This window comes from Oncorhynchus kisutch, unplaced genomic scaffold, assembly GCF_002021735.2.
Source record: "Oncorhynchus kisutch isolate 150728-3 unplaced genomic scaffold, Okis_V2 scaffold1278, whole genome shotgun sequence".
Taxonomy (NCBI): Eukaryota; Metazoa; Chordata; class Actinopteri; order Salmoniformes; family Salmonidae; genus Oncorhynchus; species Oncorhynchus kisutch.
Genome location: NW_022263223.1, coordinates 38,416 through 63,856, shown reverse-complemented (window position 1 = coordinate 63,856; position 25,441 = coordinate 38,416). Strand labels below are relative to the sequence as shown.

Below are 25,441 nucleotides of genomic sequence, written 5' to 3'. Positions count from 1 at the left end.
GTGAAAAATGGTAAACTTGATGGCACAACATTTTGATCTTATTGCGCCAAGTAACCTCGGTCCTTTCCAAAGCTGTGAATGTTGGAAGTTTAATGTGCAAGTCAAAAAACTATGTGCAGAGAATGTACAAGTGGACTATTCACTGAGAATAAGATTTAAAAAGGAGCAGAGAGACCCAATGGGGTTTCAAGTCTGAGGACATACCCACATGGCTCTCAGAAATTCCATAATAAATCTAATACAAACAACAGTACTGAAGAAACTATTTGAACTGTTTGCCAATGGAGATATACTCTGAGCACCTGAATCAAAGGACAAGTCCATGCATTAAGCACACATTATCCATATCAAGTCTCCAATGACATGTTGCAAATAAAGACTGGTTTGTCAAAGCGCTGTGAGCAGGGTTCGAACCTGCGCGGGGAGATCCCATTGGATTTCTAGTCCAACGCAATTTACCACTCGGCAATCGCAGCTCGCTATGTTAAGAAACAGTCCTTACCCAGTCGGGCTATCTGATTCTGTACATTTTACTTCTGTAAAGACTAGACCTTCTACTGAAGAGCCTGTTTGAACTGTTTGTCAAGGAGTTTTATTCTGACCACCTGAGTCAATGGACAAGTACATTCATTAAGCACACATTATCCATATCAAGTCTCCAATGACATGTTGCAAATAAAAACTGGTTTGTCAAAGCGCTGTGAGCAGGGTTCGAACCTGCGCGGGGAGACCCCATTGGATTTCAAGTCCAACGCCTTAACCACTCGGCCATCACAGCCTGCTACATTAAAAAACAAATCCTTAACCAGTCGGCTATCTGATTCTGTAGATTTTACTTCGGTAAAGACTAGACTTTCTACTGAAGAGCCTATTTGAAATGTTTGTCAAGGAAAAAATATTCTGAGCACTTGAATCAAAGGACAAGTCCATGTATTAAGCACATTATCCATATCATGTCACCTAGGATATGTTAAAAAGGAAAACTGGTTTGCCGTAGCGCTGTGAGCAGGGTTCGAACCTGCGCGGGGAGACCCCATTGGATTTCGAGTCCAACGCCTTAACCTCTCGGCCATCACAGCTTCTCCTGTTATTTACAGACCCTTAACCAGTCCGCTATCTCGTTCTGTCCATTTTACCTCTAAAGTGAGCAGATTATTGCTATTGAAGAGCCTACTTGAAACGTTTGTCATGGAAGATCAATTCTGAGCACTTGAATCAAAGGACATGTCCAAGCATTATCCATATCAAGTCCCCAATGACATGTTACAAATAAAGACTGGATTGTCAAAGCGCTGCTCGCAGGGTTCAAACCTGCACTGGTCAACCCCAATGGATTTTGAGTCCAAAAATGTAACCATTCTGCAATCACAGCTTTCTGAGTTACCTCACACAAGGACAAAAGTATCCAAATTCAACTGCCTAGTTGATTTTTTTTTCAAGCAAAGTAAAAAAAAAAAAAGCAATTTTCTAAGCACTTCAATCGTTGGACGAGCACATAAAGTAAGGACAATTTAAATTCAAAGGAGATAGACCCAATTGTTAAAGGTCTACTTTATCATCACCCAGTAAGCAGAGTTGAACACTGTACAGGGAGAATACATTGGACTTCAATTACAATGCTTAAACCACTTAGCCATCAAAGCAGTAGGAATCTAAGGAAATTGATGAGGAGAAAGCAGAAGTGGGCTATATGCTTCAAGCAAGTTAAGAACATGGGTGGGGAGACCACATTGAAATTCAGGTCCAACGTCTAAAGAACTCGGCCATTGCAGCTGTTGGAATGCAAGTAAAGGGATTGGGACTTGGAAACAGACATCATTGGTGAAAAATGGTAAACTTGATGGCACAACATTTTGATCTTATTGCGCCAAGTAACCTCGGTCCTTTCCAAAGCTGTGAATGTTGGAAGTTTAATGTGCAAGTCAAAAAACTATGTGCAGAGAATGTACAAGTGGACTATTCACTGAGAATAAGATTTAAAAAGGAGCAGAGAGACCCAATGGGGTTTCAAGTCTGAGGACATACCCACATGGCTCTCAGAAATTCCATAATAAATCTAATACAAACAACAGTACTGAAGAAACTATTTGAACTGTTTGCCAATGGAGATATACTCTGAGCACCTGAATCAAAGGACAAGTCCATGCATTAAGCACACATTATCCATATCAAGTCTCCAATGACATGTTGCAAATAAAGACTGGTTTGTCAAAGCGCTGTGAGCAGGGTTCGAACCTGCGCGGGGAGATCCCATTGGATTTCTAGTCCAACGCAATTTACCACTCGGCAATCGCAGCTCGCTATGTTAAGAAACAGTCCTTACCCAGTCGGGCTATCTGATTCTGTACATTTTACTTCAGTAAAGACTAGACCTTCTACTGAAGAGCCTGTTTGAACTGTTTGTCAAGGAGTTTTATTCTGACCACCTGAGTCAATGGACAAGTCCATGCATTAAGCACACATTATCCATATCAAGTCTCCAATGACATGTTGCAAATAAAAACTGGTTTGTCAAAGCGCTGTGAGCAGGGTTCGAACCTGCGTGGGGAGACCCCATTGGATTTCAAGTCCAACGCCTTAACCACTCGGCCATCACAGCCTGCTACATTAAAAAACAAATCCTTAACCAGTCGGCTATCTGATTCTGTAGATTTTACTTCGGTAAAGACTAGACTTTCTACTGAAGAGCCTATTTGAAATGTTTGTCAAGGAAAAAATATTCTGAGCACTTGAATCAAAGGACAAGTCCATGTATTAAGCACACATTATCCATATCATGTCACCTAGGATATGTTAAAAAGGAAAACTGGTTTGCCGTAGCTCTGTGAGCAGGGTTCGAACCTGCGCGGGGAGACCCCATTGGATTTCGAGTCCAACGCCTTAACCTCTCGGCCATCACAGCTTCTCCTGTTATTTACAGACCCTTAACCAGTCCGCTATCTCGTTCTGTCCATTTTACCTCTAAAGTGAGCAGATTATTGCTATTGACGAGCCTACTTGAAACGTTTGTCATGGAAGATCAATTCTGAGCACTTGAATCAAAGGACATGTCCAAGCATTATCCATATCAAGTCCCCAATGACATGTTACAAATAAAGACTGGATTGTCAAAGCGCTGCTCGCAGGGTTCAAACCTGCACTGGTCAACCCCAATGGATTTTGAGTCCAAAAATGTAACCATTCTGCAATCACAGCTTTCTGAGTTACCTCACACAAGGACAAAAGTATCCAAATTCAACTGCCTAGTTGATTTTTTTTTCAAGCAAAGTAAAAAAAAAAAAAGCTATTTTCTAAGCACTTCAATCGTTGGACGAGCACATAAAGTAAGGACAATTTAAATTCAAAGGAGATAGACCCAATTGTTAAAGGTCTACTTTATCATCACCCAGTAAGCAGAGTTGAACACTGTACAGGGAGAATACATTGGACTTCAATTACAATGCTTAAACCACTTAGCCATCAAAGCAGTAGGAATGTAAGGAAATTGATGAGGAGAAAGCAGAAGTGGGCTATATGCTTCAAGCAAGTTAAGAACATGGGTGGGGAGACCACATTGAAATTCAGGTCCAACGTCTAAAGAACTCGGCCATTGCAGCTGTTGGAATGCAAGTAAAGGGATTGGGACTTGGAAACAGACATCATTGGTGAAAAATGGTAAACTTGATGGCACAACATTTTGATCTTATTGCGCCAAGTAACCTCGGTCCTTTCCAAAGCTGTGAATGTTGGAAGTTTAATGTGCAAGTCAAAAAACTATGTGCAGAGAATGTACAAGTGGACTATTCACTGAGAATAAGATTTAAAAAGGAGCAGAGAGACCCAATGGGGTTTCAAGTCTGAGGACATACCCACATGGCTCTCAGAAATTCCATAATAAATCTAATACAAACAACAGTACTGAAGAAACTATTTGAACTGTTTGCCAATGGAGATATACTCTGAGCACCTGAATCAAAGGACAAGTCCATGCATTAAGCACACATTATCCATATCAAGTCTCCAATGACATGTTGCAAATAAAGACTGGTTTGTCAAAGCGCTGTGAGCAGGGTTCGAACCTGCGCGGGGAGATCCCATTGGATTTCTAGTCCAACGCAATTTACCACTCGGCAATCGCAGCTCGCTATGTTAAGAAACAGTCCTTACCCAGTCGGGCTATCTGATTCTGTACATTTTACTTCTGTAAAGAATAGACCTTCTACTGAAGAGCCTGTTTGAACTGTTTGTCAAGGAGTTTTATTCTGACCACCTGAGTCAATGGACAAGTACATTCATTAAGCACACATTATCCATATCAAGTCTCCAATGACATGTTGCAAATAAAAACTGGTTTGTCAAAGCGCTGTGAGCAGGGTTCGAACCTGCGCGGGGAGACCCCATTGGATTTCAAGTCCAACGCCTTAACCACTCGGCCATCACAGCCTGCTAGATTAAAAAACAAATCCTTAACCAGTCGGCTATCTGATTCTGTAGATTTTACTTCGGTAAAGACTAGACTTTCTACTGAAGAGCCTATTTGAAATGTTTGTCAAGGAAAAAATATTCTGAGCACTTGAATCAAAGGACAAGTCCATGTATTAAGCACATTATCCATATCATGTCACCTAGGATATGTTAAAAAGGAAAACTGGTTTTCCGTAGCGCTGTGAGCAGGGTTCGAACCTGCGCGGGGAGACCCCATTGGATTTCGAGTCCAACGCCTTACTCTCTCGGCCATCACAGCTTCTCCTGTTATTTACAGACCCTTAACCAGTCCGCTATCTCGTTCTGTCCATTTTACCTCTAAAGTGAGCAGATTATTGCTATTGAAGAGCCTACTTGAAACGTTTGTCATGGAAGATCAATTCTGAGCACTTGAATCAAAGGACATGTCCAAGCATTATCCATATCAAGTCCCCAATGACATGTTACAAATAAAGACTGGATTGTCAAAGTGCTGCTCGCAGGGTTCAAACCTGCACTGGTCAACCCCAATGGATTTTGAGTCCAAAAATGTAACCATTCTGCAATCACAGCTTTCTGAGTTACCTCACACAAGGACAAAAGTATCCAAATTCAACTGCCTAGTTGATTTTTTTTTCAAGCAAAGTAAAAAAAAAAAAAGCTATTTTCTAAGCACTTCAATCGTTGGACGAGCACATAAAGTAAGGACAATTTAAATTCAAAGGAGATAGACCCAATTGTTAAAGGTCTACTTTATCATCACCCAGTAAGCAGAGTTGAACACTGTACAGGGAGAATACATTGGACTTCAATTACAATGCTTAAACCACTTAGCCATCAAAGCAGTAGGAATCTAAGGAAATTGATGAGGAGAAAGCAGAAGTGGGCTATATGCTTCAAGCAAGTTAAGAACATGGGTGGGGAGACCACATTGAAATTCAGGTCCAACGTCTAAAGAACTCGGCCATTGCAGCTGTTGGAATGCAAGTAAAGGGATTGGGACTTGGAAACAGACATCATTGGTGAAAAATGGTAAACTTGATGGCACAACATTTTGATCTTATTGCGCCAAGTAACCTCGGTCCTTTCCAAAGCTGTGAATGTTGGAAGTTTAATGTGCAAGTCAAAAAACTATGTGCAGAGAATGTACAAGTGGACTATTCACTGAGAATAAGATTTAAAAAGGAGCAGAGAGACCCAATGGGGTTTCAAGTCTGAGGACATACCCACATGGCTCTCAGAAATTCCATAATAAATCTAATACAAACAACAGTACTGAAGAAACTATTTGAACTGTTTGCCAATGGAGATATACTCTGAGCACCTGAATCAAAGGACAAGTCCATGCATTAAGCATTATCCATATCAAGTCTCCAATGACATGTTGCAAATAAAAACTGGTTTGTCAAAGCGCTGTGAGCAGGGTTCGAACCTGCGCGGGGAGACCCCATTGGATTTCAAGTCCAACGCCTTAACCACTCGGTCATCACAGCCTGCTACATTAAAAAACAAATCCTTAACCAGTCGGCTATCTGATTCTGTAGATTTTACTTCGGTAAAGACTAGACTTTCTACTGAAGAGCCTATTTGAAATGTTTGTCAAGGAAAAAATATTCTGAGCACTTGAATCAAAGGACAAGTCCATGTATTAAGCACATTATCCATATCATGTCACCTAGGATATGTTAAAAAGGAAAACTGGTTTGCCGTAGCGCTGTGAGCAGGGTTCGAACCTGCGCGGGGAAACCCCATTGGATTTCGAGTCCAACGCCTTAACCTCTCGGCCATCACAGCTTCTCCTGTTATTTACAGACCCTTAACCAGTCCGCTATCTCGTTCTGTCCATTTTACCTCTAAAGTGAGCAGATTATTGCTATTGAAGAGCCTACTTGAAACGTTTGTCATGGAAGATCAATTCTGAGCACTTGAATCAAAGGACATGTCCAAGCATTATCCATATCAAGTCCCCAATGACATGTTACAAATAAAGACTGGATTGTCAAAGCGCTGCTCGCAGGGTTCAAACCTGCACTGGTCAACCCCAGTGGATTTTGAGTCCAAAAATGTAACCATTCTGCAATCACAGCTTTCTGAGTTACCTCACACAAGGACAAAAGTATCCAAATTCAACTGCCTAGTTGATTTTTTTTTCAAGCAAAGTAAAAAAAAAAAAAGCTATTTTCTAAGCACTTCAATCGTTGGACGAGCACATAAAGTAAGGACAATTTAAATTCAAAGGAGATAAACCCAATTGTTAAAGGTCTACTTTATCATCACCCAGTAAGCAGAGTTGAACACTGTACAGGGAGAATACATTGGACTTCAATTACAATGCTTAAACCACTTAGCCATCAAAGCAGTAGGAATCTAAGGAAATTGATGAGGAGAAAGCAGAAGTGGGCTATATGCTTCAAGCAAGTTAAGAACATGGGTGGGGAGACCACATTGAAATTCAGGTCCAACGTCTAAAGAACTCGGCCATTGCAGCTGTTGGAATGCAAGTAAAGGGATTGGGACTTGGAAACAGACATCATTGGTGAAAAATGGTAAACTTGATGGCACAACATTTTGATCTTATTGCGCCAAGTAACCTCGGTCCTTTCCAAAGCTGTGAATGTTGGAAGTTTAATGTGCAAGTCAAAAAACTATGTGCAGAGAATGTACAAGTGGACTATTCACTGAGAATAAGATTTAAAAAGGAGCAGAGAGACCCAATGGGGTTTCAAGTCTGAGGACATACCCACATGGCTCTCAGAAATTCCATAATAAATCTAATACAAACAACAGTACTGAAGAAACTATTTGAACTGTTTGCCAATGGAGATACACTCTGAGCACCTGAATCAAAGGACAAGTCCATGCATTAAGCACACATTATCCATATCAAGTCTCCAATGACATGTTGCAAATAAAGACTGGTTTGTCAAAGCGCTGTGAGCAGGGTTCGAACCTGCGCGGGGAGATCCCATTGGATTTCTAGTTTAACGCAATTTACCACTCGGCAATCGCAGCTCGCTATGTTAAGAAACAGTCCTTACCCAGTCGGGCTATCTGATTCTGTACATTTTACTTCAGTAAAGACTAGACCTTCTACTGAAGAGCCTGTTTGAACTGTTTGTCAAGGAGTTTTATTCTGACCACCTGAGTCAATGGACAAGTCCATGCATTAAGCACACATTATCCATATCAAGTCTCCAATGACATGTTGCAAATAAAAACTGGTTTGTCAAAGCGCTGTGAGCAGGGTTCGAACCTGCGCGGGGAGACCCCATTGGATTTCAAGTCCAACGCCATAACCACTCGGCCATCACAGCCTGCTACATTAAAAAACAAATCCTTAACCAGTCGGCTATCTGATTCTGTAGATTTTACTTCGGTAAAGACTAGACTTTCTACTGAAGAGCCTATTTGAAATGTTTGTCAAGGAAAAAATATTCTGAGCACTTGAATCAAAGGACAAGTCCATGTATTAAGCACATTATCCATATCATGTCACCTATGATATGTTAAAAAGGAAAACTGGTTTGAATTAGCGCTGTGAGTAGGGTTCGAACCTGCGCGGGGAGACCCCATTGGATTTCGAGTCCAACGCCTTAACCTCTCGGCCATCACAGCTTCTCCTGTTATTTACAGACCCTTAACCAGTCCGCTATCTCGTTCTGTCCATTTTACCTCTAAAGTGAGCAGATTATTGCTATTGAAGAGCCTACTTGAAACGTTTGTCATGGAAGATCAATTCTGAGCACTTGAATCAAAGGACATGTCCAAGCATTATCCATATCAAGTCCCCAATGACATGTTACAAATAAAGACTGGATTGTCAAAGCGCTGCTCGCAGGGTTGAAACCTGCACTGGTCAACCCCAATGGATTTTGAGTCCAAAAATGTAACCATTCTGCAATCACAGCTTTCTGAGTTACCTCACACAAGGACAAAAGTATCCAAATTCAACTGCCTAGTTGATTTTTTTTCCAAGCAAAGTAAAAAAAAAAAAAAGCAATTTTCTAAGCACTTCAATCGTTGGACGAGCACATAAAGTAAGGACAATTTAAATTCAAAGGAGATAGACCCAATTGTTAAAGGTCTACTTTATCATCACCCAGTAAGCAGAGTTGAACACTTTACAGGGAGAATACATTGGACTTCAATTACAATGCGTAAACCACTTAGCCATAAAAGCAGTAGGAATCTAAGGAAATTGATGAGGAGAAAGCAGAAGTGGGCTATATGCTTCAAGCAAGTTAAGAACATGGGTGGGGAGACCACATTGAAATTCAGGTCCAACGTCTAAAGAACTCGGCCATTGCAGCTGTTGGAATGCAAGTAAAGGGATTGGGACTTGGAAACAGACATCATTGGTGAAAAATGGTAAACTTGATGGCACAACATTTTGATCTTATTGCGCCAAGTAACCTCGGTCCTTTCCAAAGCTGTGAATGTTGGAAGTTTAATGTGCATGTCAAAAAACTATGTGCAGAGAATGTACAAGTGGACTATTCACTGAGAATAAGATTTAAAAAGGAGCAGAGAGACCCAATGGGGTTTCAAGTCTGAGGACATACCCACATGGCTCTCAGAAAATCCATAATAAATCTAATACAAACAACAGTACTGAAGAAACTATTTGAACTGTTTGCCAATGGAGATATACTCTGAGCACCTGAATCAAAGGACAAGTCCATGCATTAAGCACACATTATCCATATCAAGTCTCCAATGACATGTTGCAAATAAAGACTGGTTTGTCAAAGCGCTGTGAGCAAGGTTCGAACCTGCGCGGGGAGATCCCATTGGATTTCTAGTCCAACCAATTTACCACTCGGCAATCGCAGCTCGCTATGTTAAGAAACAGTACTTACCCAGTCGGGCTATCTGATTCTGTACATTTTACTTCAGTAAAGACTAGACCTTCTACTGAAGAGCCTGTTTGAACTGTTTGTCAAGGAGTTTTATTCTGACCACATGAGTCAATGGACAAGTCCATGCATTAAGCACACATTATCCATATCAAGTCTCCAATGACATGTTGCAAATAAAAACTGGTTTGTCAAAGCGCTGTGAGCAGGGTTCGAACCTGCGCGGGGAGACCCCATTGGATTTCGAGTCCAACGCCTTACCCTCTCGGCCATCACAGCTTCTCCTGTTATTTACAGACCCTTAACCAGTCCGCTATCTCGTTCTGTCCATTTTACCTCTAAAGTGAGCAGATTATTGCTATTGAAGAGCCTACTTGAAACGTTTGTCATGGAAGATCAATTCTGAGCACTTGAATCAAAGGACATGTCCAAGCATTATCCATATCAAGTCCCCAATGACATGTTACAAATAAAGACTGGATTGTCAAAGCGCTGCTCGCAGGGTTGAAACCTGCACTGGTCAACCCCAATGGATTTTGAGTCCAAAAATGTAACCATTCTGCAATCACAGCTTTCTGAGTTACCTCACACAAGGACAAAAGTATCCAAATTCAACTGCCTAGTTGATTTTTTTTCCAAGCAAAGTAAAAAAAAAAAAAAGCAATTTTCTAAGCACTTCAATCGTTGGACGAGCACATAAAGTAAGGACAATTTAAATTCAAAGGAGATAGACCCAATTGTTAAAGGTCTACTTTATCATCACCCAGTAAGCAGAGTTGAACACTGTACAGGGAGAATACATTGGACTTCAATTACAATGCGTAAACCACTTAGCCATAAAAGCAGTAGGAATCTAAGGAAATTGATGAGGAGAAAGCAGAAGTGGGCTATATGCTTCAAGCAAGTTAAGAACATGGGTGGGGAGACCACATTGAAATTCAGGTCCAACGTCTAAAGAACTCGGCCATTGCAGCTGTTGGAATGCAAGTAAAGGGATTGGGACTTGGAAACAGACATCATTGGTGAAAAATGGTAAACTTGATGGCACAACATTTTGATCTTATTGCGCCAAGTAACCTCGGTCCTTTCCAAAGCTGTGAATGTTGGAAGTTTAATGTGCATGTCAAAAAACTATGTGCAGAGAATGTACAAGTGGACTATTCACTGAGAATAAGATTTAAAAAGGAGCAGAGAGACCCAATGGGGTTTCAAGTCTGAGGACATACCCACATGGCTCTCAGAAAATCCATAATAAATCTAATACAAACAACAGTACTGAAGAAACTATTTGAACTGTTTGCCAATGGAGATATACTCTGAGCACCTGAATCAAAGGACAAGTCCATGCATTAAGCACACATTATCCATATCAAGTCTCCAATGACATGTTGCAAATAAAGACTGGTTTGTCAAAGCGCTGTGAGCAGGGTTCGAACCTGCGCGGGGAGATCCCATTGGATTTTTAGTCCAACGCAATTTACCACTCGGCAATCGCAGCTCGCTATGTTAAGAAACAGTCCTTACCCAGTCGGGCTATCTGATTCTGTACATTTTACTTCAGTAAAGACTAGACCTTCTACTGAAGAGCCTGTTTGAACTGTTTGTCAAGGAGTTTTATTCTGACCACATGAGTCAATGGACAAGTCCATGCATTAAGCACACATTATCCATATCAAGTCTCCAATGACATGTTGCAAATAAAAACTGGTTTGTCAAAGCGCTGTGAGCAGGGTTCGAACCTGCGCGGGGAGATGCCATTGGATTTCTAGTCCAACGCAATTTACCACTCGGCAATCGCAGCTCGCTATGTTAAGAGACAGTCCTTACCCAGTCGGGCTATCTGATTCTGTACATTTTACTTCTGTAAAGACTAGACCTTCTACTGAAGAGCCTGTTTGAACTGTTTGTCAAGGAGTTTTATTCTGACCACCTGAGTCAATGGACAAGTACATTCATTAAGCACACATTATCCATATCAAGTCTCCAATGACATGTTGCAAATAAAAACTGGTTTGTCAAAGCGCTGTGAGCAGGGTTCGAACCTGCGCGGGGAGATCCCATTGGATTTCTAGTCCAACGCAATTTACCACTCGGCAATCGCAGCTCGCTATGTTAAGAAACAGTCCTTACCCAGTCGGGCTATCTGATTCTGTACATTTTACTTCTGTAAAGACTAGACCTTCTACTGAAGAGCCTGTTTGAACTGTTTGTCAAGGAGTTTTATTCTGACCACCTGAGTCAATGGACAAGTCCATGCATTAAGCACACATTATCCATATCAAGTCTCCAATGACATGTTGCAAATAAAAACTGGTTTGTCAAAGCGCTGTGAGCAGGGTTCGAACCTGCGCGGGGAGACCCCATTGGATTTCGAGTCCAACGCCTTACCCTCTCGGCCATCACAGCTTCTCCTGTTATTTACAGACCCTTAACCAGTCCGCTATCTTGTTCTGTCCATTTTACCTCTAAAGTGAGCAGATTATTGCTATTGAAGAGCCTACTTGAAACGTTTGTCATGGAAGATCAATTCTGAGCACTTGAATCAAAGGACATGTCCAAGCATTATCCATATCAAGTCCCCAATGACATGTTACAAATAAAGACTGGATTGTCAAAGCGCTGCTCGCAGGGTTGAAACCTGCACTGGTCAACCCCAATGGATTTTGAGTCCAAAAATGTAACCATTCTGCAATCACAGCTTTCTGAGTTACCTCACACAAGGACAAAAGTATCCAAATTCAACTGCCTAGTTGATTTTTTTTCCAAGCAAAGTAAAAAAAAAAAGAAGCAATTTTCTAAGCACTTCAATCGTTGGACGAGCACATAAAGTAAGGACAATTTAAATTCAAAGGAGATAGACCCAATTGTTAAAGGTCTACTTTATCATCACCCAGTAAGCAGAGTTGAACACTTTACAGGGAGAATACATTGGACTTCAATTACAATGCGTAAACCACTTAGCCATAAAAGCAGTAGGAATCTAAGGAAATTGATGAGGAGAAAGCAGAAGTGGGCTATATGCTTCAAGCAAGTTAAGAACATGGGTGGGGAGACCACATTGAAATTCAGGTCCAACGTCTAAAGAACTCGGCCATTGCAGCTGTTGGAATGCAAGTAAAGGGATTGGGACTTGGAAACAGACATCATTGGTGAAAAATGGTAAACTTGATGGCACAACATTTTGATCTTATTGCGCCAAGTAACCTCGGTCCTTTCCAAAGCTGTGAATGTTGGAAGTTTAATGTGCAAGTCAAAAAACTATGTGCAGAGAATGTACAAGTGGACTATTCACTGAGAATAAGATTTAAAAAGGAGCAGAGAGACCCAATGGGGTTTCAAGTCTGAGGACATACCCACATGGCTCTCAGAAATTCCATAATAAATCTAATACAAACAACAGTACTGAAGAAACTATTTGAACTGTTTGCCAATGGAGATATACTCTGAGCACCTGAATCAAAGGACAAGTCCATGCATTAAGCACACATTATCCATATCAAGTCTCCAATGACATGTTGCAAATAAAGACTGGTTTGTCAAAGCGCTGTGAGCAGGGTTCGAACCTGCGCGGGGAGATCCCATTGGATTTCTAGTCCAACGCAATTTACCACTCGGCAATCGCAGCTCGCTATGTTAAGAGACAGTCCTTACCCAGTCGGGCTATCTGATTCTGTACATTTTACTTCTGTAAAGAGTAGACCTTCTACTGAAGAGCCTGTTTGAACTGTTTGTCAAGGAGTTTTATTCTGACCACCTGAGTCAATGGACAAGTACATTCATTAAGCACACATTATCCATATCAAGTCTCCAATGACATGTTGCAAATAAAAACTGGTTTGTCAAAGCGCTGTGAGCAGGGTTCGAACCTGCGCGGGGAGATCCCATTGGATTTCTAGTCCAACGCAATTTACCACTCGGCAATCGCAGCTCGCTATGTTAAGAAACAGTCCTTACCCAGTCGGGCTATCTGATTCTGTACATTTTACTTCTGTAAAGACTAGACCTTCTACTGAAGAGCCTGTTTGAACTGTTTGTCAAGGAGTTTTATTCTGACCACCTGAGTCAATGGACAAGTCCATGCATTAAGCACACATTATCCATATCAAGTCTCCAATGACATGTTGCAAATAAAAATTGGTTTGTCAAAGCGCTGTGAGCAGGGTTCGAACCTGCGCGGGGAGACCCCATTGGATTTCGAGTCCAACGCCTTACCCTCTCGGCCATCACAGCTTCTCCTGTTATTTACAGACCCTTAACCAGTCCGCTATCTTGTTCTGTCCATTTTACCTCTAAAGTGAGCAGATTATTGCTATTGAAGAGCCTACTTGAAACGTTTGTCATGGAAGATCAATTCTGAGCACTTGAATCAAAGGACATGTCCAAGCATTATCCATATCAAGTCCCCAATGACATGTTACAAATAAAGACTGGATTGTCAAAGCGCTGCTCGCAGGGTTGAAACCTGCACTGGTCAACCCCAATGGATTTTGAGTCCAAAAATGTAACCATTCTGCAATCACAGCTTTCTGAGTTACCTCACACAAGGACAAAAGTATCCAAATTCAACTGCCTAGTTGATTTTTTTTCCAAGCAAAGTAAAAAAAAAAAAAGCAATTTTCTAAGCACTTCAATCGTTGGACGAGCACATAAAGTAAGGACAATTTAAATTCAAAGGAGATAGACCCAATTGTTAAAGGTCTACTTTATCATCACCCAGTAAGCAGAGTTGAACACTGTACAGGGAGAATACATTGGACTTCAATTACAATGCGTAAACCACTTAGCCATAAAAGCAGTAGGAATCTAAGGAAATTGATGAGGAGAAAGCAGAAGTGGGCTATATGCTTCAAGCAAGTTAAGAACATGGGTGGGGAGACCACATTGAAATTCAGGTCCAACGTCTAAAGAACTCGGCCATTGCAGCTGTTGGAATGCAAGTAAAGGGATTGGGACTTGGAAACAGACATCATTGGTGAAAAATGGTAAACTTGATGGCACAACATTTTGATCTTATTGCGCCAAGTAACCTCGGTCCTTTCCAAAGCTGTGAATGTTGGAAGTTTAATGTGCAAGTCAAAAAACTATGTGCAGAGAATGTACAAGTGGACTATTCACTGAGAATAAGATTTAAAAAGGAGCAGAGAGACCCAATGGGGTTTCAAGTCTGAGGACATACCCACATGGCTCTCAGAAATTCCATAATAAATCTAATACAAACAACAGTACTGAAGAAACTATTTGAACTGTTTGCCAATGGAGATATACTCTGAGCACCTGAATCAAAGGACAAGTCCATGCATTAAGCACACATTATCCATATCAAGTCTCCAATGACATGTTGCAAATAAAGACTGGTTTGTCAAAGCGCTGTGAGCAGGGTTCGAACCTGCGCGGGGAGATCCCATTGGATTTCTAGTCCAACGCAATTTACCACTCGGCAATCGCAGCTCGCTATGTTAAGAGACAGTCCTTACCCAGTCGGGCTATCTGATTCTGTACATTTTACTTCTGTAAAGACTAGACCTTCTACTGAAGAGCCTGTTTGAACTGTTTGTCAAGGAGTTTTATTCTGACCACCTGAGTCAATGGACAAGTACATTCATTAAGCACACATTATCCATATCAAGTCTCCAATGACATGTTGCAAATAAAAACTGGTTTGTCAAAGCGCTGTGAGCAGGGTTCGAACCTGCGCGGGGAGATCCCATTGGATTTCTAGTCCAACGCAATTTACCACTCGGCAATCGCAGCTCGCTATGTTAAGAAACAGTCCTTACCCAGTCGGGCTATCTGATTCTGTACATTTTACTTCTGTAAAGACTAGACCTTCTACTGAAGAGCCTGTTTGAACTGTTTGTCAAGGAGTTTTATTCTGACCACCTGAGTCAATGGACAAGTCCATGCATTAAGCACACATTATCCATATCAAGTCTCCAATGACATGTTGCAAATAAAAACTGGTTTGTCAAAGCGCTGTGAGCAGGGTTCGAACCTGCGCGGGGAGACCCCATTGGATTTCGAGTCCAACGCCTTACCCTCTCGGCCATCACAGCTTCTCCTGTTATTTACAGACCCTTAACCAGTCCGCTATCTTGTTCTGTCCATTTTACCTCTAAAGTGAGCAGATTATTGCTATTGAAGAGCCTACTTGAAACGTTTGTCATGGAAGATCAATTCTGAGCACTTGAATCAAAGGACATGTCCAAGCATTATCCATATCAAGTCCCCAATGACATGTTACAAATAAAGACTGGATTGTCAAAGCGCTGCTCGCAGGGTTGAAACCTGCACTGGTCAACCCCAATGGATTTTGAGTCCAAAAATGTAACCATTCTGCAATCACAGCTTTCTGAGTTACCTCACACAAGGACAAAAGTATCCAAATTCAACTGCCTAGTTGATTTTTTTTCCAAGCAAAGTAAAAAAAAAAAAAGCAATTTTCTAAGCACTTCAATCGTTGGACGAGCACATAAAGTAAGGACAATTTAAATTCAAAGGAGATAGACCCAATTGTTAAAGGTCTACTTTATCATCACCCAGTAAGCAGAGTTGAACACTTTACAGGGAGAATACATTGGACTTCAATTACAATGCGTAAACCACTTAGCCATAAAAGCAGTAGGAATCTAAGGAAATTGATGAGGAGAAAGCAGAAGTGGGCTATATGCTTCAAGCAAGTTAAGAACATGGGTGGGGAGACCACATTGAAATTCAGGTCCAACGTCTAAAGAACTCGGCCATTGCAGCTGTTGGAATGCAAGTAAAGGGATTGGGACTTGGAAACAGACATCATTGGTGAAAAATGGTAAACTTGATGGCACAACATTTTGATCTTATTGCGCCAAGTAACCTCGGTCCTTTCCAAAGCTGTGAATGTTGGAAGTTTAATGTGCATGTCAAAAAACTATGTGCAGAGAATGTACAAGTGGACTATTCACTGAGAATAAGATTTAAAAAGGAGCAGAGAGACCCAATGGGGTTTCAAGTCTGAGGACATACCCACATGGCTCTCAGAAAATCCATAATAAATCTAATACAAACAACAGTACTGAAGAAACTATTTGAACTGTTTGCCAATGGAGATATACTCTGAGCACCTGAATCAAAGGACAAGTCCATGCATTAAGCACACATTATCCATATCAAGTCTCCAATGACATGTTGCAAATAAAGACTGGTTTGTCAAAGCGCTGTGAGCAGGGTTCGAACCTGCGCGGTGAGATCCCATTGGATTTCTAGTCCAACGCAATTTACCACTCTGCAATCGCAGCTCGCTATGTTAAGAAACAGTCCTTACCCAGTCGGGCTATCTGATTCTGTACATTTTACTTCTGTAAAGACTAGACCTTCTACTGGAGAGCCTGTTTGAACTGTTTGTCAAGGAGTTTTATTCTGACCACCTGAGTCAATGGACAAGTCCATGCATTAAGCACACATTATCCATATCAAGTCTCCAATGACATGTTGCAAATAAAGACTGGTTTGTCAAAGCGCTGTGAGCAAGGTTCGAACCTGCGCGGGGAGATCCCATTGGATTTCTAGTCCAACGCAATTTACCACTCGGCAATCGCAGCTCGCTATGTTAAGAAACAGTCCTTACCCAGTCGGGCTATCTGATTCTGTACATTTTACTTCAGTAAAGACTAGACCTTCTACTGAAGAGCCTGTTTGAACTGTTTGTCAAGGAGTTTTATTCTGACCACATGAGTCAATGGACAAGTCCATGCATTAAGCACACATTATCCATATCAAGTCTCCAATGACATGTTGCAAATAAAAACTGGTTTGTCAAAGCGCTGTGAGCAGGGTTCGAACCTGCGCGGGGAGACCCCATTGGATTTCGAGTCCAACGCCTTACCCTCTCGGCCATCACAGCTTCTCCTGTTATTTACAGACCCTTAACCAGTCCGCTATCTCGTTCTGTCCATTTTACCTCTAAAGTGAGCAGATTATTGCTATTGAAGAGCCTACTTGAAACGTTTGTCATGGAAGATCAATTCTGAGCACTTGAATCAAAGGACATGTCCAAGCATTATCCATATCAAGTCCTCAATGACATGTTACAAATAAAGACTGGATTGTCAAAGCGCTGCTCGCAGGGTTGAAACCTGCACTGGTCAACCCCAATGGATTTTGAGTCCAAAAATGTAACCATTCTGCAATCACAGCTTTCTGAGTTACCTCACACAAGGACAAAAGTATCCAAATTCAACTGCCTAGTTGATTTTTTTTCCAAGCAAAGTAAAAAAAAAAAAAGCAATTTTCTAAGCACTTCAATCGTTGGACGAGCACATAAAGTAAGGACAATTTAAATTCAAAGGAGATAGACCCAATTGTTAAAGGTCTACTTTATCATCACCCAGTAAGCAGAGTTGAACACTGTACAGGGAGAATACATTGGACTTCAATTACAATGCATAAACCACTTAGCCATAAAAGCAGTAGGAATCTAAGGAAATTGATGAGGAGAAAGCAGAAGTGGGCTATATGCTTCAAGCAAGTTAAGAACATGGGTGGGGAGACCACATTGAAATTCAGGTCCAACGTCTAAAGAACTCGGCCATTGCAGCTGTTGGAATGCAAGTAAAGGGATTGGGACTTGGAAACAGACATCATTGGTGAAAAATGGTAAACTTGATGGCACAACATTTTGATCTTATTGCGCCAAGTAACCTCGGTCCTTTCCAAAGCTGTGAATGTTGGAAGTTTAATGTGCATGTCAAAAAACTATGTGCAGAGAATGTACAAGTGGACTATTCACTGAGAATAAGATTTAAAAAGGAGCAGAGAGACCCAATGGGGTTTCAAGTCTGAGGACATACCCACATGGCTCTCAGAAAATCCATAATAAATCTAATACAAACAACAGTACTGAAGAAACTATTTGAACTGTTTGCCAATGGAGATATACTCTGAGCACCTGAATCAAAGGACAAGTCCATGCATTAAGCACACATTATCCATATCAAGTCTCCAATGACATGTTGCAAATAAAGACTGGTTTGTCAAAGCGCTGTGAGCAGGGTTCGAACCTGCGCGGGGAGACCCCATTGGATTTCAAGTCCAACGCCTTAACCACTCGGCCATCACAGCCTGCTACATTAAAAAACAAATCCTTAACCAGTCGGCTATCTGATTCTGTAGATTTTACTTCGGTAAAGACTAGACTTTCTACTGAAGAGCCTATTTGAAATGTTTGTCAAGGAAAAAATATTCTGAGCACTTGAATCATAGGACAAGTCCATGTATTAAGCACACATTATCCATATCATGTCACCTAGGATATGTTGAAAAGGAAAACTGGTTTGCCGTAGCGCTGTGAGCAGGGTTCGAACCTGCGCGGGGAGACCCCATTGGATTTCGAGTCCAACGCCTTAACCTCTCGGCCATCACAGCTTATCCTGTTATTTACAGACCCTTAACCAGTCCGCTATCTCGTTCTGTCCATTTTACCTCTAAAGTGAGCAGATTATTGCTATTGAAGAGCCTACTTGAAACGTTTGTCATGGAAGATCAATTCTGAGCACTTGAATCAAAGGACATGTCCAAGCATTATCCATATCAAGTCCCCAATGACATGTTACAAATAAAGACTGGATTGTCAAAGCGCTGCTCGCAGGGTTGAAACCTGCACTGGTCAACCCCAATGGATTTTGAGTCCAAAAATGTAACCATTCTGCAATCACAGCTTTCTGAGTTACCTCACACAAGGACAAAAGTATCCAAATTCAACTGCCTAGTTGATTTTTTTTCCAAGCAAAGTAAAAAAAAAAAAAGCAATTTTCTAAGCACTTCAATCGTTGGACGAGCACATAAAGTAAGGACAATTTAAATTCAAAGGAGATAGACCCAATTGTTAAAGGTCTACTTTATCATCACCCAGTAAGCAGAGTTGAACACTTTACAGGGAGAATACATTGGACTTCAATTACAATGCGTAAACCACTTAGCCATAAAAGCAGTAGGAATCTAAGGAAATTGATGAGGAGAAAGCAGAAGTGGGCTATATGCTTCAAGCAAGTTAAGAACATGGGTGGGGAGACCACATTGAAATTCAGGTCCAACGTCTAAAGAACTCGGCCATTGCAGCTGTTGGAATGCAAGTAAAGGGATTGGGACTTGGAAACAGACATCATTGGTGAAAAATGGTAAACTTGATGGCACAACATTTTGATCTTATTGCGCCAAGTAACCTCGGTCCTTTCCAAAGCTGTGAATGTTGGAAGTTTAATGTGCATGTCAAAAAACTATGTGCAGAGAATGTACAAGTGGACTATTCACTGAGAATAAGATTTAAAAAGGAGCAGAGAGACCCAATGGGGTTTCAAGTCTGAGGACATACCCACATGGCTCTCAGAAAATCCATAATAAATCTAATACAAACAACAGTACTGAAGAAACTATTTGAACTGTTTGCCAATGGAGATATACTCTGAGCACCTGAATCAAAGGACAAGTCCATGCATTAAGCACACATTATCCATATCAAGTCTCCAATGACATGTTGCAAATAAAGACTGGTTTGTCAAAGCGCTGTGAGCAGGGTTCGAACCTGCGCGGGGAGATCCCATTGGATTTCTAGTCCAACGCAATTTACCACTCGGCAATCGCAGCTCGCTATGTTAAGAGACAGTCCTTACCCAGTCGGGCTATCTGATTCTGTACATTTTACTTCTGTAAAGACTAGACCTTCTACTGAAGAGCCTGTTTGAACTGTTTGTCAAGGAGTTTTATTCTGACCACCTGAGTCAATGGACAAGTACATGCATTAAGCACACATTATCCATATCAAGTCTCCAATGACATGTTGCAAATAAAAACTGGTTTGTCAAAGCGCTGTGAGCAGGGTTCGAACCTGCGCGGGGAGATCCCATTGGATTTCTAGTCCAACGCAATTTACCACTCGGCAATCGCAGCTCGCTATGTTAAGAAACAGTCCTTACCCAGTCGGGCTATCTGATTCTGTACATTTTACTTCTGTAAAGACTAGACCTTCTACTGAAGAGCCTGTTTGAACTGTTTGTCAAGGAGTTTTATTCTGACCACCTGAGTCAATGGACAAGTCCATGCATTAAGCACACATTATCCATATCAAGTCTCCAATGACATGTTGCAAATAAAAACTGGTTTGTCAAAGCGCTGTGAGCAGGGTTCGAACCTGCGCGGGGAGACCCCATTGGATTTCGAGTCCAACGCCTTACCCTCTCGGCCATCACAGCTTCTCCTGTTATTTACAGACCCTTAACCAGTCCGCTATCTTGTTCTGTCCATTTTACCTCTAAAGTGAGCAGATTATTGCTATTGAAGAGCCTACTTGAAACGTTTGTCATGGAAGATCAATTCTGAGCACTTGAATCAAAGGACATGTCCAAGCATTATCCATATCAAGTCCCCAATGACATGTTACAAATAAAGACTGGATTGTCAAAGCGCTGCTCGCAGGGTTGAAACCTGCACTGGTCAACCCCAATGGATTTTGAGTCCAAAAATGTAACCATTCTGCAATCACAGCTTTCTGAGTTACCTCACACAAGGACAAAAGTATCCAAATTCAACTGCCTAGTCGATTTTTTTTCCAAGCAAAGTAAAAAAAAAAAAAGCAATTTTCTAAGCACTTCAATCGTTGGACGAGCACATAAAGTAAGGACAATTTAAATTCAAAGGAGATAGACCCAATTGTTAAAGGTCTACTTTATCATCACCCAGTAAGCAGAGTTGAACACTTTACAGGGAGAATACATTGGACTTCAATTACAATGCGTAAACCACTTAGCCATAAAAGCAGTAGGAATCTAAGGAAATTGATGAGGAGAAAGCAGAAGTGGGCTATATGCTTCAAGCAAGTTAAGAACATGGGTGGGGAGACCACATTGAAATTCAGGTCCAACGTCTAAAGAACTCGGCCATTGCAGCTGTTGGAATGCAAGTAAAGGGATTGGGACTTGGAAACAGACATCATTGGTGAAAAATGGTAAACTTGATGGCACAACATTTTGATCTTATTGCGCCAAGTAACCTCGGTCCTTTCCAAAGCTGTGAATGTTGGAAGTTTAATGTGCATGTCAAAAAACTATGTGCAGAGAATGTACAAGTGGACTATTCACTGAGAATAAGATTTAAAAAGGAGCAGAGAGACCCAATGGGGTTTCAAGTCTGAGGACATACCCACATGGCTCTCAGAAAATCCATAATAAATCTAATACAAACAACAGTACTGAAGAAACTATTTGAACTGTTTGCCAATGGAGATATACTCTGAGCACCTGAATCAAAGGACAAGTCCATGCATTAAGCACACATTATCCATATCAAGTCTCCAATGACATGTTGCAAATAAAGACTGGTTTGTCAAAGCGCTGTGAGCAGGGTTCGAACCTGCGCGGGGAGACCCCATTGGATTTCAAGTCCAACGCCTTAACCACTCGGCCATCACAGCCTGCTACATTAAAAAACAAATCCTTAACCAGTCGGCTATCTGATTCTGTAGATTTTACTTCGGTAAAGACTAGACTTTCTACTGAAGAGCCTATTTGAAATGTTTGTCAAGGAAAAAATATTCTGAGCACTTGAATCAAAGGACAAGTCCATGTATTAAGCACACATTATCCATATCATGTCACCTAGGATATGTTGAAAAGGAAAACTGGTTTGCCGTAGCGCTGTGAGCAGGGTTCGAACCTGCGCGGGGAGACCCCATTGGATTTCGAGTCCAACGCCTTAACCTCTCGGCCATCACAGCTTATCCTGTTATTTACAGACCCTTAACCAGTCCGCTATCTCGTTCTGTCCATTTTACCTCTAAAGTGAGCAGATTATTGCTATTGAAGAGCCTACTTGAAACGTTTGTCATGGAAGATCAATTCTGAGCACTTGAATCAAAGGACATGTCCAAGCATTATCCATATCAAGTCCCCAATGACATGTTACAAATAAAGACTGGATTGTCAAAGCGCTGCTCGCAGGGTTGAAACCTGCACTGGTCAACCCCAATGGATTTTGAGTCCAAAAATGTAACCATTCTGCAATCACAGCTTTCTGAGTTACCTCACACAAGGACAAAAGTATCCAAATTCAACTGCCTAGTTGATTTTTTTTCCAAGCAAAGTAAAAAAAAAAAAAGCAATTTTCTAAGCACTTCAATCGTTGGACGAGCACATAAAGTAAGGACAATTTAAATTCAAAGGAGATAGACCCAATTGTTAAAGGTCTACTTTATCATCACCCAGTAAGCAGAGTTGAACACTTTACAGGGAGAATACATTGGACTTCAATTACAATGCGTAAACCACTTAGCCATAAAAGCAGTAGGAATCTAAGGAAATTGATGAGGAGAAAGCAGAAGTGGGCTATATGCTTCAAGCAAGTTAAGAACATGGGTGGGGAGACCACATTGAAATTCAGGTCCAACGTCTAAAGAACTCGGCCATTGCAGCTGTTGGAATGCAAGTAAAGGGATTGGGACTTGGAAACAGACATCATTGGTGAAAAATGGTAAACTTGATGGCACAACATTTTGATCTTATTGCGCCAAGTAACCTCGGTCCTTTCCAAAGCTGTGAATGTTGGAAGTTTAATGTGCATGTCAAAAAACTATGTGCAGAGAATGTACAAGTGGACTATTCACTGAGAATAAGATTTAAAAAGGAGCAGAGAGACCCAATGGGGTTTCAAGTCTGAGGACATACCCACATGGCTCTCAGAAAATCCATAATAAATCTAATACAAACAACAGTACTGAAGAAACTATTTGAACTGTTTGCCAATGGAGATATACTCTGAGCACCTGAATCAAAGGACAAGTCCATGCATTAAGCACACATTATCCATATCAAGTCTCCAATGACATGTTGCAAATAAAGACTGGTTTGTCAAAGCGCTGTGAGCAGGGTTCGAACCTGCGCGGTGAGATCCCATTGGATTTCTAGTCCAACGCAATTTACCACTCTGCAATCGCAGCTCGCTATGTTAAGAAACAGTCCTTACCCAGTCGGGCTATCTGATTCTGTACATTTTACTTCTGTAAAGACTAGACCTTCTACTGGAGAGCCTGTTTGAACTGTTTGTCAAGGAGTTTTATTCTGACCACCTGAGTCAATGGACAAGTCCATGCATTAAGCACACATTATCCATATCAAGTCTCCAATGACATGTTGCAAATAAAGACTGGTTTGTCAAAGCGCTGTGAGCAAGGTTCGAACCTGCGCGGGGAGATCCCATTGGATTTCTAGTCCAACGCAATTTACCACTCGGCAATCGCAGCTCGCTATGTTAAGAAACAGTCCTTACCCAGTCGGGCTATCTGATTCTGTACATTTTACTTCAGTAAAGACTAGACCTTCTACTGAAGAGCCTGTTTGAACTGTTTGTCAAGGAGTTTTATTCTGACCACATGAGTCAATGGACAAGTCCATGCATTAAGCACACATTATCCATATCAAGTCTCCAATGACATGTTGCAAATAAAAACTGGTTTGTCAAAGCGCTGTGAGCAGGGTTCGAACCTGCGCGGGGAGACCCCATTGGATTTCGAGTCCAACGCCTTACCCTCTCGGCCATCACAGCTTCTCCTGTTATTTACAGACCCTTAACCAGTCCGCTATCTCGTTCTGTCCATTTTACCTCTAAAGTGAGCAGATTATTGCTATTGAAGAGCCTACTTGAAACGTTTGTCATGGAAGATCAATTCTGAGCACTTGAATCAAAGGACATGTCCAAGCATTATCCATATCAAGTCCTCAATGACATGTTACAAATAAAGACTGGATTGTCAAAGCGCTGCTCGCAGGGTTGAAACCTGCACTGGTCAACCCCAATGGATTTTGAGTCCAAAAATGTAACCATTCTGCAATCACAGCTTTCTGAGTTACCTCACACAAGGACAAAAGTATCCAAATTCAACTGCCTAGTTGATTTTTTTTCCAAGCAAAGTAAAAAAAAAAAAAAGCAATTTTCTAAGCACTTCAATCGTTGGACGAGCACATAAAGTAAGGACAATTTAAATTCAAAGGAGATAGACCCAATTGTTAAAGGTCTACTTTATCATCACCCAGTAAGCAGAGTTGAACACTGTACAGGGAGAATACATTGGACTTCAATTACAATGCGTAAACCACTTAGCCATAAAAGCAGTAGGAATCTAAGGAAATTGATGAGGAGAAAGCAGAAGTGGGCTATATGCTTCAAGCAAGTTAAGAACATGGGTGGGGAGACCACATTGAAATTCAGGTCCAACGTCTAAAGAACTCGGCCATTGCAGCTGTTGGAATGCAAGTAAAGGGATTGGGACTTGGAAACAGACATCATTGGTGAAAAATGGTAAACTTGATGGCACAACATTTTGATCTTATTGCGCCAAGTAACCTCGGTCCTTTCCAAAGCTGTGAATGTTGGAAGTTTAATGTGCATGTCAAAAAACTATGTGCAGAGAATGTACAAGTGGACTATTCACTGAGAATAAGATTTAAAAAGGAGCAGAGAGACCCAATGGGGTTTCAAGTCTGAGGACATACCCACATGGCTCTCAGAAAATCCATAATAAATCTAATACAAACAACAGTACTGAAGAAACTATTTGAACTGTTTGCCAATGGAGATATACTCTGAGCACCTGAATCAAAGGACAAGTCCATGCATTAAGCACACATTATCCATATCAAGTCTCCAATGACATGTTGCAAATAAAGACTGGTTTGTCAAAGCGCTGTGAGCAGGGTTCGAACCTGCGCGGGGAGACCCCATTGGATTTCAAGTCCAACGCCTTAACCACTCGGCCATCACAGCCTGCTACATTAAAAAACAAATCCTTAACCAGTCGGCTATCTGATTCTGTAGATTTTACTTCGGTAAAGACTAGACTTTCTACTGAAGAGCCTATTTGAAATGTTTGTCAAGGAAAAAATATTCTGAGCACTTGAATCAAAGGACAAGTCCATGTATTAAGCACACATTATCCATATCATGTCACCTAGGATATGTTGAAAAGGAAAACTGGTTTGCCGTAGCGCTGTGAGCAGGGTTCGAACCTGCGCGGGGAGACCCCATTGGATTTCGAGTCCAACGCCTTAACCTCTCGGCCATCACAGCTTATCCTGTTATTTACAGACCCTTAACCAGTCCGCTATCTCGTTCTGTCCATTTTACCT

The 25,441-nt window shown here is 41.3% G+C and overlaps 36 non-coding genes across 36 annotated transcripts; all 36 read right to left on the bottom strand.

Annotated features, from left to right (window-relative positions):
• Positions 1 to 393: 393 nt before the first annotated feature.
• trnas-aga (transfer RNA serine (anticodon AGA)) lies at positions 394 to 476 on the bottom strand. Its single transcript has one exon. It is a non-coding gene; the product is annotated as a tRNA-Ser (tRNA).
• Positions 477 to 696: 220 nt separating this feature from the next.
• Positions 697 to 778, bottom strand: trnas-uga (transfer RNA serine (anticodon UGA)). The gene has a single exon. It is a non-coding gene; the product is annotated as a tRNA-Ser (tRNA).
• Positions 779 to 997: 219 nt separating this feature from the next.
• On the bottom strand, positions 998 to 1,079 carry trnas-cga (transfer RNA serine (anticodon CGA)). Its single transcript has one exon. It is a non-coding gene; the product is annotated as a tRNA-Ser (tRNA).
• Positions 1,080 to 2,214: 1,135 nt separating this feature from the next.
• Positions 2,215 to 2,297, bottom strand: trnas-aga (transfer RNA serine (anticodon AGA)). Its single transcript has one exon. It is a non-coding gene; the product is annotated as a tRNA-Ser (tRNA).
• A 220-nt stretch (positions 2,298 to 2,517) lies between these two features.
• trnas-uga (transfer RNA serine (anticodon UGA)) lies at positions 2,518 to 2,599 on the bottom strand. Its single transcript has one exon. It is a non-coding gene; the product is annotated as a tRNA-Ser (tRNA).
• A 221-nt stretch (positions 2,600 to 2,820) lies between these two features.
• trnas-cga (transfer RNA serine (anticodon CGA)) lies at positions 2,821 to 2,902 on the bottom strand. The gene has a single exon. It is a non-coding gene; the product is annotated as a tRNA-Ser (tRNA).
• Positions 2,903 to 4,037: 1,135 nt separating this feature from the next.
• trnas-aga (transfer RNA serine (anticodon AGA)) lies at positions 4,038 to 4,120 on the bottom strand. The gene has a single exon. It is a non-coding gene; the product is annotated as a tRNA-Ser (tRNA).
• Positions 4,121 to 4,340: 220 nt separating this feature from the next.
• On the bottom strand, positions 4,341 to 4,422 carry trnas-uga (transfer RNA serine (anticodon UGA)). The gene has a single exon. It is a non-coding gene; the product is annotated as a tRNA-Ser (tRNA).
• Positions 4,423 to 4,641: 219 nt separating this feature from the next.
• trnas-cga (transfer RNA serine (anticodon CGA)) lies at positions 4,642 to 4,723 on the bottom strand. The gene has a single exon. It is a non-coding gene; the product is annotated as a tRNA-Ser (tRNA).
• Positions 4,724 to 5,854: 1,131 nt separating this feature from the next.
• trnas-uga (transfer RNA serine (anticodon UGA)) lies at positions 5,855 to 5,936 on the bottom strand. The gene has a single exon. It is a non-coding gene; the product is annotated as a tRNA-Ser (tRNA).
• A 219-nt stretch (positions 5,937 to 6,155) lies between these two features.
• On the bottom strand, positions 6,156 to 6,237 carry trnas-cga (transfer RNA serine (anticodon CGA)). The gene has a single exon. It is a non-coding gene; the product is annotated as a tRNA-Ser (tRNA).
• A 1,438-nt stretch (positions 6,238 to 7,675) lies between these two features.
• trnas-uga (transfer RNA serine (anticodon UGA)) lies at positions 7,676 to 7,757 on the bottom strand. The gene has a single exon. It is a non-coding gene; the product is annotated as a tRNA-Ser (tRNA).
• A 219-nt stretch (positions 7,758 to 7,976) lies between these two features.
• Positions 7,977 to 8,058, bottom strand: trnas-cga (transfer RNA serine (anticodon CGA)). Its single transcript has one exon. It is a non-coding gene; the product is annotated as a tRNA-Ser (tRNA).
• Positions 8,059 to 9,496: 1,438 nt separating this feature from the next.
• trnas-cga (transfer RNA serine (anticodon CGA)) lies at positions 9,497 to 9,578 on the bottom strand. Its single transcript has one exon. It is a non-coding gene; the product is annotated as a tRNA-Ser (tRNA).
• Positions 9,579 to 10,714: 1,136 nt separating this feature from the next.
• trnaf-aaa (transfer RNA phenylalanine (anticodon AAA)) lies at positions 10,715 to 10,797 on the bottom strand. Its single transcript has one exon. It is a non-coding gene; the product is annotated as a tRNA-Phe (tRNA).
• A 523-nt stretch (positions 10,798 to 11,320) lies between these two features.
• Positions 11,321 to 11,403, bottom strand: trnas-aga (transfer RNA serine (anticodon AGA)). Its single transcript has one exon. It is a non-coding gene; the product is annotated as a tRNA-Ser (tRNA).
• A 220-nt stretch (positions 11,404 to 11,623) lies between these two features.
• On the bottom strand, positions 11,624 to 11,705 carry trnas-cga (transfer RNA serine (anticodon CGA)). Its single transcript has one exon. It is a non-coding gene; the product is annotated as a tRNA-Ser (tRNA).
• Positions 11,706 to 12,841: 1,136 nt separating this feature from the next.
• trnas-aga (transfer RNA serine (anticodon AGA)) lies at positions 12,842 to 12,924 on the bottom strand. The gene has a single exon. It is a non-coding gene; the product is annotated as a tRNA-Ser (tRNA).
• Positions 12,925 to 13,144: 220 nt separating this feature from the next.
• On the bottom strand, positions 13,145 to 13,227 carry trnas-aga (transfer RNA serine (anticodon AGA)). The gene has a single exon. It is a non-coding gene; the product is annotated as a tRNA-Ser (tRNA).
• A 220-nt stretch (positions 13,228 to 13,447) lies between these two features.
• trnas-cga (transfer RNA serine (anticodon CGA)) lies at positions 13,448 to 13,529 on the bottom strand. Its single transcript has one exon. It is a non-coding gene; the product is annotated as a tRNA-Ser (tRNA).
• Positions 13,530 to 14,664: 1,135 nt separating this feature from the next.
• On the bottom strand, positions 14,665 to 14,747 carry trnas-aga (transfer RNA serine (anticodon AGA)). The gene has a single exon. It is a non-coding gene; the product is annotated as a tRNA-Ser (tRNA).
• A 220-nt stretch (positions 14,748 to 14,967) lies between these two features.
• On the bottom strand, positions 14,968 to 15,050 carry trnas-aga (transfer RNA serine (anticodon AGA)). Its single transcript has one exon. It is a non-coding gene; the product is annotated as a tRNA-Ser (tRNA).
• Positions 15,051 to 15,270: 220 nt separating this feature from the next.
• trnas-cga (transfer RNA serine (anticodon CGA)) lies at positions 15,271 to 15,352 on the bottom strand. Its single transcript has one exon. It is a non-coding gene; the product is annotated as a tRNA-Ser (tRNA).
• A 1,135-nt stretch (positions 15,353 to 16,487) lies between these two features.
• trnas-aga (transfer RNA serine (anticodon AGA)) lies at positions 16,488 to 16,570 on the bottom strand. The gene has a single exon. It is a non-coding gene; the product is annotated as a tRNA-Ser (tRNA).
• Positions 16,571 to 17,093: 523 nt separating this feature from the next.
• Positions 17,094 to 17,175, bottom strand: trnas-cga (transfer RNA serine (anticodon CGA)). Its single transcript has one exon. It is a non-coding gene; the product is annotated as a tRNA-Ser (tRNA).
• Positions 17,176 to 18,310: 1,135 nt separating this feature from the next.
• trnas-uga (transfer RNA serine (anticodon UGA)) lies at positions 18,311 to 18,392 on the bottom strand. Its single transcript has one exon. It is a non-coding gene; the product is annotated as a tRNA-Ser (tRNA).
• Positions 18,393 to 18,613: 221 nt separating this feature from the next.
• Positions 18,614 to 18,695, bottom strand: trnas-cga (transfer RNA serine (anticodon CGA)). The gene has a single exon. It is a non-coding gene; the product is annotated as a tRNA-Ser (tRNA).
• A 1,135-nt stretch (positions 18,696 to 19,830) lies between these two features.
• On the bottom strand, positions 19,831 to 19,913 carry trnas-aga (transfer RNA serine (anticodon AGA)). The gene has a single exon. It is a non-coding gene; the product is annotated as a tRNA-Ser (tRNA).
• Positions 19,914 to 20,133: 220 nt separating this feature from the next.
• Positions 20,134 to 20,216, bottom strand: trnas-aga (transfer RNA serine (anticodon AGA)). The gene has a single exon. It is a non-coding gene; the product is annotated as a tRNA-Ser (tRNA).
• A 220-nt stretch (positions 20,217 to 20,436) lies between these two features.
• Positions 20,437 to 20,518, bottom strand: trnas-cga (transfer RNA serine (anticodon CGA)). The gene has a single exon. It is a non-coding gene; the product is annotated as a tRNA-Ser (tRNA).
• A 1,135-nt stretch (positions 20,519 to 21,653) lies between these two features.
• Positions 21,654 to 21,735, bottom strand: trnas-uga (transfer RNA serine (anticodon UGA)). The gene has a single exon. It is a non-coding gene; the product is annotated as a tRNA-Ser (tRNA).
• A 221-nt stretch (positions 21,736 to 21,956) lies between these two features.
• Positions 21,957 to 22,038, bottom strand: trnas-cga (transfer RNA serine (anticodon CGA)). The gene has a single exon. It is a non-coding gene; the product is annotated as a tRNA-Ser (tRNA).
• A 1,135-nt stretch (positions 22,039 to 23,173) lies between these two features.
• On the bottom strand, positions 23,174 to 23,256 carry trnas-aga (transfer RNA serine (anticodon AGA)). The gene has a single exon. It is a non-coding gene; the product is annotated as a tRNA-Ser (tRNA).
• A 523-nt stretch (positions 23,257 to 23,779) lies between these two features.
• trnas-cga (transfer RNA serine (anticodon CGA)) lies at positions 23,780 to 23,861 on the bottom strand. Its single transcript has one exon. It is a non-coding gene; the product is annotated as a tRNA-Ser (tRNA).
• A 1,136-nt stretch (positions 23,862 to 24,997) lies between these two features.
• Positions 24,998 to 25,079, bottom strand: trnas-uga (transfer RNA serine (anticodon UGA)). Its single transcript has one exon. It is a non-coding gene; the product is annotated as a tRNA-Ser (tRNA).
• Positions 25,080 to 25,300: 221 nt separating this feature from the next.
• On the bottom strand, positions 25,301 to 25,382 carry trnas-cga (transfer RNA serine (anticodon CGA)). Its single transcript has one exon. It is a non-coding gene; the product is annotated as a tRNA-Ser (tRNA).
• Positions 25,383 to 25,441: the final 59 nt, after the last annotated feature.